This window comes from Aythya marila (assembly GCF_965140915.1).
Source record: "Aythya marila genome assembly, chromosome: Z".
In the NCBI taxonomy this organism is placed as follows: Eukaryota; Metazoa; Chordata; class Aves; order Anseriformes; family Anatidae; genus Aythya; species Aythya marila.
The window spans coordinates 14,646,117-14,658,012 of NC_139080.1; positions in this window are offsets into that span (position 1 = coordinate 14,646,117).

An 11,896-nucleotide genomic window follows, 5' to 3' on the forward strand; every position below is an offset into this window, starting at 1 on the left:
ATTACTCACTCTGCCTCTTCCCCTCCTGCTCCTCACACCCAGCTCCTTCACTGTAGCCACCTTGTAGACCCTTTCCCTCTGAGCCTCATGTCCACAGGTGTCCAGCACAGCTCTGCCCCCCTTTGTGCCATGACCCCACAGTCCTCTTCCCCTGGGCTTCCATCACATCCTGCTCTAAGTCTTGTATTTGCCCAGGTCAGAAAATACTTCATCCCTCCTGAAAATCTGAGAATGCCTTACAGCATTTTAGAACAGACATAAAGGACATTTAAAAGGACAATTAAAATGTCCTTTTAAAAAAACAGAACAAAACAACAACAAAATTCAGCTGACTGCCTAATACTGCTTGAAAGGGAAGAAGAAGTAAGGTAAGTAGATAGAAGTTTTCCTCAAAGAAACATGACTATTTAAAGAGGAAAACTGATTTCATGTAGGACCAGTGTCTGGGAGGACTATCTATCTAATTGTTTGTTTGTTCATCCCCATGGTGTGCACGCACATCTGCTGGCAACACTTTGGCCCTGTCAGTACAGAAGCATCCCCAGTCAATGTTCCCCTCTTCATCATCGTGATGCTGCATTAAACTAACAAGCAGCTGCAGGATGTTTTCTCTGGCTGAGAGAGCAGAGTCACATGAATTAGTGTCAGGCAAGAAGAATAAGTAAAGAGGGGACAGTGAGACAGCCAGCTTTGTAAAATTACCCGAGAGAGATTGCTAACACCTAGGCTAAATGGCCACATGCTTCTCTGGGGCAAGCCTTTGGAATTGGTATAGGAATCTGGTGTAGAACACCCAAGCTTTGGGTAGCTGGGCTGTGAGCAGAAATAGAGAGCTGCAGGGTACTTCAGTGGCTGTCAACAGGCCTTTATGGGACCTGGGCTCTTTTATCTGCTGGCAGCATCGTTCTATCTCACTCTCACATTTCCCAGTCTATGAGGCCAGATTCGGTGAGAGCTACATTGCACAGATATCCCAAGGGGGAACATCTTGATGTCAGTGTTCATGCAGCAGGGTAAATATCTGCCCCTGTTGTCAATGACATGAGCTCCTCCAGGGATGCATAGAGGGACCAACAGTTTCATACATTGTGTGAAGGTTCTGATGGAAAAAATTCACAGCAAGCTGGCAAATTTTTGCAGATATTATTCAACAAAGAAAAGAACACCTATAACAAGCTGTTGAGAGACAGAAATCTATGGGGAGACTCATCAGTGCTGTGGCAGATGTAACTGAGATTTAGGTGAGGTGAACTTACCCATACTGATGAGTCAGACACACAGGTCTGTCTGAGGCCAGTGATTTGGAAGATATTGTTAGAAGGTGCTCAGTAAAAATGTTTGCCTGATGCAGAGCTGCAGTAGAGGGACTTTTACTAAACAGTAACACTGAAAATTTCCTCCTAGCTGATGATATTTGAAAAACAGGACCAGCATGCAGAGTGAAAATCAGCTTTGGTAGCCTCATTGCAAAGAACCAGTCCCCTGAGCAGCAATAATACCAAATCCGAGTTTTCTAGGAATTTGTTTCTTTGCTTAGGTTCACAGATAAATAAAAACTATTCTGCAGTGCATCCTTTCCCTTGGGAAATACACAGGAGAATTCTTGCTCTGTCCAGCTGTCCATTTTCATTAAAGTTATTAAAGAGCCAAAACCTCTGAGACCTCTAGCCTTCAGTTACACATTGCTAAAAGGTAGACAAGGGATTCAAGCACTGTTGAAAGGATAACACTGGTAGGCAGACCACTGCCCAAATGGCCTTGTGACAGGCTCCCTTTCTGAGAAATGAGAAGCTGGAAAAGGAGGAATAAAATGCCCCAGAAGCAGAGGTGGGAAGGCTACAGTGGGACTGCACAGAGCAGTAGTGGCCCTTGAGATAGGTTAAGCATAAGAGGAGTTGAGGTTTTAAGGTGAGGAGGGAATTCAGTGGGAAAACTCCGTTTGTTTTTTAACCTCAGCTGGTGTAACATCATGCAGGTGTATTTCCAAGCAGGAAATGGAGTATTTCCTTCAGGACAGAGAAGTATTTAGCATTCCTTTAGAAAGGAATGTCCTTGTCCAGATCATCGATGAAGATATTAAAGAGGACTGGCCCCAGCACTGAGCCCTGAGGGACGCCACTAGTGACTGGCCTCCAACTGGACTTGACTCCATTTACCACAACTCTTTGGGCCCGGCTATCCAGCCAGTTTCTAACCCAACGAAGCGTGCGCCAGTCCAAGCCAAGAGCAGCCAGTTTCTTGAGGAGAATGCTGTGGGAAACAGTGTCAAAAGCCTTGCTGAAGTCAAGGTAGACCGCATCCACAGCCTTTCCCTCATCCACCCAGCGCGTCACTTTGTCATAGAAGGAGATCAGGTTCGTCAGGCATGACCTGCCTTTCATACACCCATGCTGACTAGGCCTGATCGCCTGCTTGCCCTGCAAGTGCTGCGTGATGACTCTCAAGAGGATCTGCTCCATGAGCTTCCCTGGTACTGAAGTCAAACTGACAGGCCTGTAGTTTCCCGGGTCTGCCCTCCGGCCCTTCTTGTAGATGGGCGTCACATTTGCTAGCCGCCAGTCAACTGGGACCTCCCCCGATCGCCAGGACTGCTGATAAATGATGGACAGTGGCTTGGCCAGCTCCTCTGCCAGTTCTCTCAGTACCCTTGGGTGGATCCCACCCGGCCCCATCGACTTGTGCACATCCAAGTGCCGTAGCAGGTCACCAACCAGTTCTTCATGGATAATGAGGGCCACATCCTGCTCCCCATCCCCTTCCACCAGCTCAGGGTACTGAGTATCCAGAGCACAACCAGTATTGCCGCTAAAGACTGAGGCAAAGAAGGCATTGAGCACCTCCGCCTTTTCCTCATCTCTTGTAACTAAGTTTCCCCCCGCATCCAGTAAAGGATGGAGATTCTCCTTAGTCCTCCTTTTTGTGTAGATGTATTTATAGAAACGTTTTTTGTTATCTTTAACGGCAGTAGCCAGATTGAGCTCCAGGGGGTTGTTCTTTTCTCCCATGTGCCTGGTGACAGGACGAGGGGGAATGGGCTTAAGTTGCGCCAGGGGAGTTTTAGGTTGGATGTTAGGAAGAACTTCTTTACCGAAAGGGTTGTGAGGCATTGGAACAGGCTGCCCAGGGAAGTGGTGGAGTCACCATCCCTGGAAGTCTTTAAAAGACGTTTAGATGTAGAGCTTAGGGATATGGTTTAGTGGGGACTGTTAGCGTTAGGTCAGAGGTTGGACTCGATGATCTTGAGGTCTCTTCCAACCTAGAAATTCTGTGATTCTGTAATAAAGTTCTTCTGATATGCTTTTCTGTTTTTAATCTAGGAGTAGAAAATTAATGTCTGAAGAGTGACAAATACTTTGCCTTCCTATATAGTGACACTGGGGGTGCTTCCACATTCTCCCTCATATTCCAGCCTGTTTGCATGAATGGGATGAATGTGCACCTGGAGATGAACCAAAGGAAAGCAAGTTATGTCCAACAACCTGCTGTTGCTGAAATAATAATGGTGGCACTAAATGTAAGTGCTACCACTTGCAAAACCCTTTTTCACTGGAGACTGTATATCCCCAGAGTGCTCTTACAGCTCCCAGAGCTCGCCCCTTGCAGCTATAGGTCTCCTCTAGCTCTCAGGGTGAGGTGAATGGAGCAGGAAGCTGCTGTTTCCAGAGCACTTCCCTGCACTGCAGCCTGGCCAGGAACTGCCTACGTGACAATGGATAAGCAGTTTAATGCCTGAATAAAGCAAAACATCACTAATTAAAACAAAACAAAATAAAACAAAGAAACATTTTGAAGAAAAACATAACGTGAAAGCATTAAAAAGCTGTTGTTAATAGCTTGTGTGAGTTATACTATTTCCCACCACTGAGAAACTTTTCAGATTGCCTCTAAAAAGCCCCTCTTCTCTCCTGTTCCATTTATGTCTTCCCTAGACAGCTTTGGTCAAGTGCACTTCCACTATTCTACTCCTTTTTCCAAAGGGCTTAACTTGCAAATTAACTCTTATGAGTTCATAAGCTGAGGAGAAACATTTGCAATTTCTTTGTGGACAGATCTCTAAACCCGATGATTTTACCCATCGATCTCCAACCTGGGAGCTGTTGCATTTCTTCTTTGTTTCTCCAGCCCCAACAGAAGCTTAATCATTAACCTCCTGCGCTGGTCTTGTTACCACCTAAACCCATCGCATTGTCATATTCATGATGTTATTGCAGATCAGATCTGTTTCCATTGCACTGTGGCTCTACTGCATTACTCACCATGACAAGCCACCACTGTAACAGCAGAGGCATTAATGTATACAGCGGAATATTCAGAAATATAATCTGCAATTGATTTCTTTCTCTCTGTACTGCAAAACACAGAGGAGATGTCTCTCACCAGCAGAAGTGGTGCTGGCACCACCGCTCTTCCAGCTAAACTCGGGGGATGTGTTAGCTGCTCTGGGCTCACCCTGCCGGTCTGCAACTACTGCTTTTGAGCAGGGTGATAATTTAAACTGACTGGATCACTAGCTTCTGGTAAAGCAAAATCCTACTTTTCTATCTTACTGTTGACAGTAATTACACTGATACTCTTAAAGTGATTGCAGTATTCACTCCCTGAATATGCACCCAATGTGTGACACCAGCTGACCTTACTCATAAAACTGCCTTTATTGGTATGCAGGTAACCAACACACAAGCACTCTACTTGTGCAATTAGTCTAGGCACATGTAGCAGGAAAGGCTTCTGCAAACCCTCCACTAACAGAAAAAGACACCAAATGCTGTGATTTCTTGACCGACAATGAATTAATTTGGATCATCTCCCAGGACATGTAGAAGTTGACTTCTCCCCCAAAACAGGTTTGCTACCTTTATTTCAGTACATGCCAATGCTCCTAGCACACAAATGCTGGATATTGTGTTTCAGCATGAAGCTCCCACCAAGATGCAATAATGCTGCTTCTAATCCTTCAGATACTGGCTGAGCATGAGGAATAGGCATTGTGACTCTCAATGGAAAACTTTGGGGACATAATCTACAGAGTAGCTGGAGTTTTATTATTCTTTCTTTTTCCTCCTTTTTATTTATTTTTTTTTTTTACTAGATTTTATGGCGGCTCATCAATAAAAGCCTTTTCCAAGAAGCCCAAATCCCCAGAAGTCACAAAGATGGCTTCAGGCTGTGCATACCTACTCTCCCTGCTCTTTAAGCTGTCTAGACAGAAGATAGCCTGATCTGGGGACCATGTAGCTTTGCTAGGGTAATACAGTGGCTGACCAAATAAGTGCTGGGGAGATCAGGATGGATTAACCTGAGCACAGGGCAGTGTTTTGAGACTTAAGCCAGCATTCAGGAGGAAAGAGGTAGCTCAAAAAAAAAAAAAAAAAAAAAAAAGCCAGAGTAACAGCCAGTACTGTATCAAGCAAGGACTGATTGCTTGTACAAAATTGTACAAAATTGCTCCTGCACTCAAGACATTGCTCACTATTTACAAGTCTTGATAATTTTAGAAATTGAGAACATGTATCGTAATGCTAAAAAACAAGCCAAAATCCTACCCTGAATTCTTACACACAGGGGCAAGAACAATGGATTTGTCACTCAGAGGGTGGTGAGGCACTGGCACAGGTTGCCCAGAGAGGTTGTAGATGCCTCTTCCCTGGAGGTGCTCAAGGCCAGGCTGGATGGAGCCTTGGCCAACCTGATCTAGTGGGTGCTGTCCGTGCCCACGGCAGGGGAGTTGGAACTGGATGATCTTTAAGGTCCCTTCCAACCCGAGCTGTTCTGCGATTCTATGAGTACTTTGATAGAATTGCTCTGTTGTGCCTGCCCACAAACAGAGACTAACTACAACCTAAAACGGGACTGCAATTTTCATGGCTAGAACAGTGGTGGGAGCACATGGTGGTGTTGGCCACTGCTAAAGCACTTCTAGTCTCTCCTAAAAGCTTATGTTTTTATGCATGTGTGAAGATACATGCCTGTACACACCAAGCACAACCATTAAGCCAAGAAGAAATGAAGCTGCTACCCAGCTATTTCTTGGCAGAGCTCTGCACATCATGTCAGCCAAGAAAAACTTCACATTTACAGGAAAACCCACTGCTGTTCTCACCCCGTTACAGAGTAAATAGCAGTGTTGCACAATGAATGTTGACACAGCAACTTGCAAAGGAATTTCACAGACAAAACAACCCTGTATTCAGAGATGATAACAAAATAAACTGGGATTTCACATGTATTTATGCAGAAATTTTGGCCTAACAAAATAAACCAAGTATATGAGATAATTATCATAAATCGTCTTACATGTATACCACCCCACATCGCCCTTTGCAGATTTAAGTTAAGAAAGGCTGAAGGAACACATAAAACATTGCTTGAGGTTTCAGCCAATACTTGAAAGAGATCTCAGTTTCTCAAAATTTCCCAACCTCATTGAGAGATCCCAGATGACTGAAACACTACTGTTAGGTTTCATTTATATTTCAAAACCTGGAATATTTCTCTGGCCCTGAACACTGACCCTTTGGACTGTTGTCTATCCCTGGTGCACGATAGAGAGTTTCAAAACAGATACAGGCGTGCAAATAAAGTAAATCAAGTCTAGGAATTCCTGGGAAAGAGCAAATAACCAGTGTTTATACCAGTAAATAAAACAGATCAGGTTTCATTTTATAGCCCCAGAGGCAAAGGGGTATGGGTCAGTTCACATCCAGTCAGCTAACCTTCTGCCACAAAAACAGTTGTCCTGCTGGAACGAGCCCTAGGTCCATCTGAGTTATTGCACTGAGCCCAAGTGCAGTTTGAGGGAGAGATAGCTAGCACAGGCCAAAAACACATTAAATAATTCAACAAGAAGGATAATGATGTGCCCTTTCCTGAATCCCATGACCTGGTGGTCTTTAGTTTAGCAGCAGAGACACAACTAAGCTGTTTGACAGAGGACAGAAGCATGCTCAGTCAGATGCAGCATATTACAGTGACCCTACACTGCTGCTTCTAAGGGCCTAGGATTAAAAATCCTCTACCTGCAAAACATCCTGAGCAATTAAAGTTAACAAACATTACATGAGTAATAAAATCTTAACTGCTTTATAAAGCAACAGTTCTGAAATAGTTCCAGAAAAATAGCTTGTTGCTAAGGTCCAAATCTGGAGTGCCATTTGCTAGGTCATTTTTATTTCTTGGATGTCCACAGTTAATGACAACTTTGGTAAATACAAAGATGGGCCATCAAATTTAGCTTTGAAAATATCAGAACTAAATCAAGACATTTGAAAGTTATATCTAACATATTTCCCAGTTGTAGCAGGTGTCATACCTGCAGGGTTGTTTCCTTCCAAACCTCAATGAAGATTTTATCTTTTTGTCATAGCCCAATTCGTGTCAATGTCTCAATTACAGGCATCAGCACACGGAAAGCAGAGTTACCAGTGATCTAGCTGTTTTCAGCTAAATGCTGGCAAAGTGGCTTCATTCTCTTCCATTATGGGACTTTGATGCAAGTAATGCAAATATCTCCAGAGCTGTAACAGTGAAAAGAGAAAAACCTAAAATGAAGAGGAAAAATCCTCACTCCACAATCAATCATAAAAGGTGAGTTCTCATCTCCCTCCTGAAATCTAAAGCATGCTCATCAAAATCAGCAGCCCATCTACTGTGTGTCATGGTTCTTGTCCCTGTTCCTGTTTCAGTCCTTGGATGTATTTTTTAGCAAAGATTTTTTTTTTTTTTTTTCTGGTGCATGGCCCTGGTGAACCAACTTCATCATTCTGTATAATTTTCTGTAATGCAATTAGCACTACCCAGCACACGTTCGCATCTGAAATCATGTCACCCCCCTGCAAAAATGGTTCACTTTTAATGTAATTTTTATTTTGCATCATCACCAGCAGGGATTCTGATTATTTTATTTTGTTTAATTTTATTATTTGTTTAATTTTAATTATTTTATTTTATATTATTATTTTTATTTTATTTATCTCATGCAGTAATAATCTAAGTGAATGGAAAAACTTTAATTTCCCCTTGTGTTCCTACCACCGGTCTTCAGCTGTAGTCATGCAGATACATTGAGATCCAACCTCCTTTTCCAAATTTACACATATCCCTTGAGCATACCTGCAAGGCATAAGGATGTGGGAGGCAACAAACATAGTATCTGCTGCTCTCATGGGTGTGGATCATCGATAGGATCCAGTGAGGCCAGTCTTGCAATCCCCACAGTGTCTAGTGGCACATTCAGGGACTAATTTCTGGAGAGACCGTGACAATGGCACCTATGTACTTACCTATACTTATAACCTGATTATATTGCAACATCAGTGTTAAACATGGAAACTGGGGGGAAATATCAAATGGTTTTAACCAGCTTATATTTACATAAAAAAAACATAGCTTGTTCCACTATACATTGAATTTCTCTCCAGATGAACTGATTTCCAGGAACAGATCTTGTAATTTCTGCTGTTATTTGCAGCTCTGTCACTATAGACCAACGACCTGAAGCTACAGCTTGGCTGCTTTGCAGTGCTGTTTCAAAAAGCCTTTCTGAGATACTAGTAAACAGTGGGTGGGCTGAGAAAACAACAGATAATCGGTTTTATTTTTTCCCTCAGTGTTTTTTTAAGAAAGGGACATGTTGACCAGGGCCTGAGGTCTCCAAGAAGGCATTTGACAGACCCACTTGTTTATTAAAGGTCTGAAATTCCTGATTGATGCCCCATTACCAGCAATCACGTGTGTGTGATAGCTTTTGTTTTCGATTTGTGAAGAGTAACATATCACAACAGAAAATAAATCTCTCATATCAGCTGCACTATTTACACCATGCTTACAAAAGGATCTACTAAAAGCGTAAGAATTTTTATTATTTTTTGGCAAGCTCTTGACAGCACAGAGCAGTAAAGGGAGAAAGTCCCCAGAAACTAGGTTTTGATCCCCCACACAGAAAACAGCACCAGAATTTTGCACTTGCTAACATGTTTATGACTTTGAGCTAAATGTGTCCTTATACACCTTGGTGCCAGGGTGCAGAGTGGGCCAGGGGCTCCCTGGGGCCTGCTGAGGCTCCGTGGCATAGCCGGGCATGGCCTCCCACCGCCCAGGCCCTGGGCACCTCCATGGGGACAGGGATGGCCAAGAACAAGTTGTCAGCCCAAGGGTGAGGGTCCCAGTCAGCAAGGGATGAGGCCAGGCAGAGCAGGCACTGATGGTAGCCCCGTGAAGGCCAAAATGGGCTCCTGGGACAAGTGCAGGGTGGGGGAGGCCTGTGTGGGGCTGGCCTGGGATGTAAGTGTTGTTGGTGCTCTCAGGCCCTGACACCTGAGATGTCCTTTAAGCCCACTTTGAGGATTTAATTTGTCACCTGAATATTATTCTAGATGAAAGCCTGGAAGTTATGGAAGCAACAATTTCTAAAATCAAAATGGGAATGTTACACTAACTCTGTACAATATTTTCTTGGTTTCCTATGAGCGCATTTGTGTCCCATTAAAGACTTCTTCACCCTCAACTTAGTAACTGGCCTCTAGGAAGAAAAAAGTAAAGGCAGTCAAGCTTTATGTCAAAAGTAATGTTCTTTTTGGATCGAACCCAAAGCATTTTCCATTATTCCTGAAAAGTGTCAATATGGATGGTTCGGATCTACAAAATCAAACAGTGCAGTGCTAGAAATTAAATTTTCCCCCTGTACTCAGCTCTGGTGAGGCCGCACCTCGAGTACTGTGTTCAGTTTTGGGCCCCTCGCTACAAGAAGGACATCGAGGTGCTTGAGCGGGTGCAGAGAAGGGCGACGAAGCTGGTGAGGGGCCTGGAGAACAAGTCCTACGAGGAGCGGCTGAGGGAGCTGGGCTTGTTCAGCCTGGAGAAAAGGAGGCTCAGGGGCGACCTTATCGCTCTTTTTAGGTACCTCAAGGGAGGCTGTAGCGAGGTGGGGGTTGGCCTGTTCTCCCACGTGCCTGGTGACAGGACGAGGGGGAATGGGTTTAAGTTGAGCCAGGGGAGTTTTAGGCTAGATGTTAGGAAGAACTTCTTCACTGAAAGGGTTGTGAGGCATTGGAACAGGCTGCCCAGGGAAGTGGTGGAGTCACCATCCTTGGAAGTCTTCAAAAGACGTTTAGATGTAGAGCTTAGGGATATGGTTTAGTGGAGGGCTGTTAGCGTTAGGTTGGAGGTTGGACTCGATGACCTTGAGGTCTCTTCCAACCTAGAAAATTCTGTGATTCTGTAAGAAAATATTAGGATTTTATTTATATATATATATATTAAATATACACACATGCAGAATTTTAAAAATAGAAGAGGTAGGTTTAATTTAACCTGCTTTTAGACAAGTATAGCAGCAACAACCAAAAAAAATTGTATCTGGCCCAGTCAATTCCCACTTCTTTACAGTCAACTCAGGAAGACAGGCACCTTTAGGGCATGACTTACCTGGTCTGTTTTTAGGAGTCTGCTTAAGACAACAGAAATCATGCCTTCTAAGGATTGGTTTCTCAATCTCCCTGATTAAAAGGATGGCCAAAGATGACTACCATAGAATCTGACATACACCTTAAGAGGCACCTCACTCCCAGAAATCAAGGAAGATCAGCTTACCCAAACCCCTCAACAACAGAAGTCTTCAGACCTACCCACACACAAACCCTCAGAGCCATTAGAGCTGTCTGAAAGACCCTTTACATTCAAACTCACCCCTCTGAGCAGAGAGTTTGTTAAATACAGTTAAGTTTTAAGTGACAAACAATGTTATTAGTAGCATCTTTATCCCATAAAATGTCATCAGAGCTGAATCAGTTCTGTCACAGATGCACCCAAAGAGGCTGTTTTCTGAAACAGCTACCAAAAGCCTACTACTCAGGGCTCTCTGAGCAGAATATATGATGGACCTTTTCTCCCAAATATGTTGAACTGTAGCTATCATGAACACCATACCTTATGCTGCCGTAGGAGGTGCATCCCTGAGTGTCAGCTGAGGAGCATGTTGGATGGCAGCGAGGTCTGCAGGAACCCAGCAGGAAAAAGCACCTAATGTCACCTCCTGTTTGTCACTCAGTGATGCACTAGGAAATGGCACTAGGAAAAGCATTGTTACTCAATCTACTGTGCTGGCTTAATGCACTTAACTTTCCATGCACATGTATCTTGCATATGTGTTTAATAGTCATCATTTGTTTTATACCAAATTCTTAAGAGATACTTACCTCTCATATAACAGCTGAAATAAAGACAGCAAGACACAAACATTTAGTACTTTATTTATTTATTTATTTTTCTCTTGTAGCTGTAATAGGAAACAGGAACTGCAATAACTATGCAAAGTTCCACTCTTAAAAGTTATCCAGGTATTTTCCAACTGAAACCTGCACCTACCCCACCTTCAACTCCATGGAAGCAAACTCTGGATTATCCCTTTCTGAAGATGCATAAGGACAAACTTGAACAAACTCTCTCTCTCTCTCTCTCTATATATATATATATATGTATATATATATATATTCAGTTCTATTCTATATTTGGTCAAATTTTGCATTCTACATTACAATTGCAATGACTATTTATACAAAAGCCCAGAACAGCAGCTGCTAATTGTCCAGCCATTGAATCATGCCTCAGCTGTTGGGCTGTGATAAGTGTATTCTATGTACACTTCACATACTGTTGTGCTAGAGAAAAATTAGATATGCTGGGACGTTGTATGGAACTTCTTGCGTCAGTGAAAAGGCTCATTATATTCATTTTGGATAATGCCTCCCTCTCTGACATTAAGAACAAACAGACAAGATTTTTCTGTGCAGTGGAGAAGCTGTATTACTGAAACAGCTGTCCTTTGAGAATTGGTAAGGTCCATGTGACCCTGGTTACCCTGACAGATTCAGTTCAGGTGTTGCTTCATCTTCCCCAATTA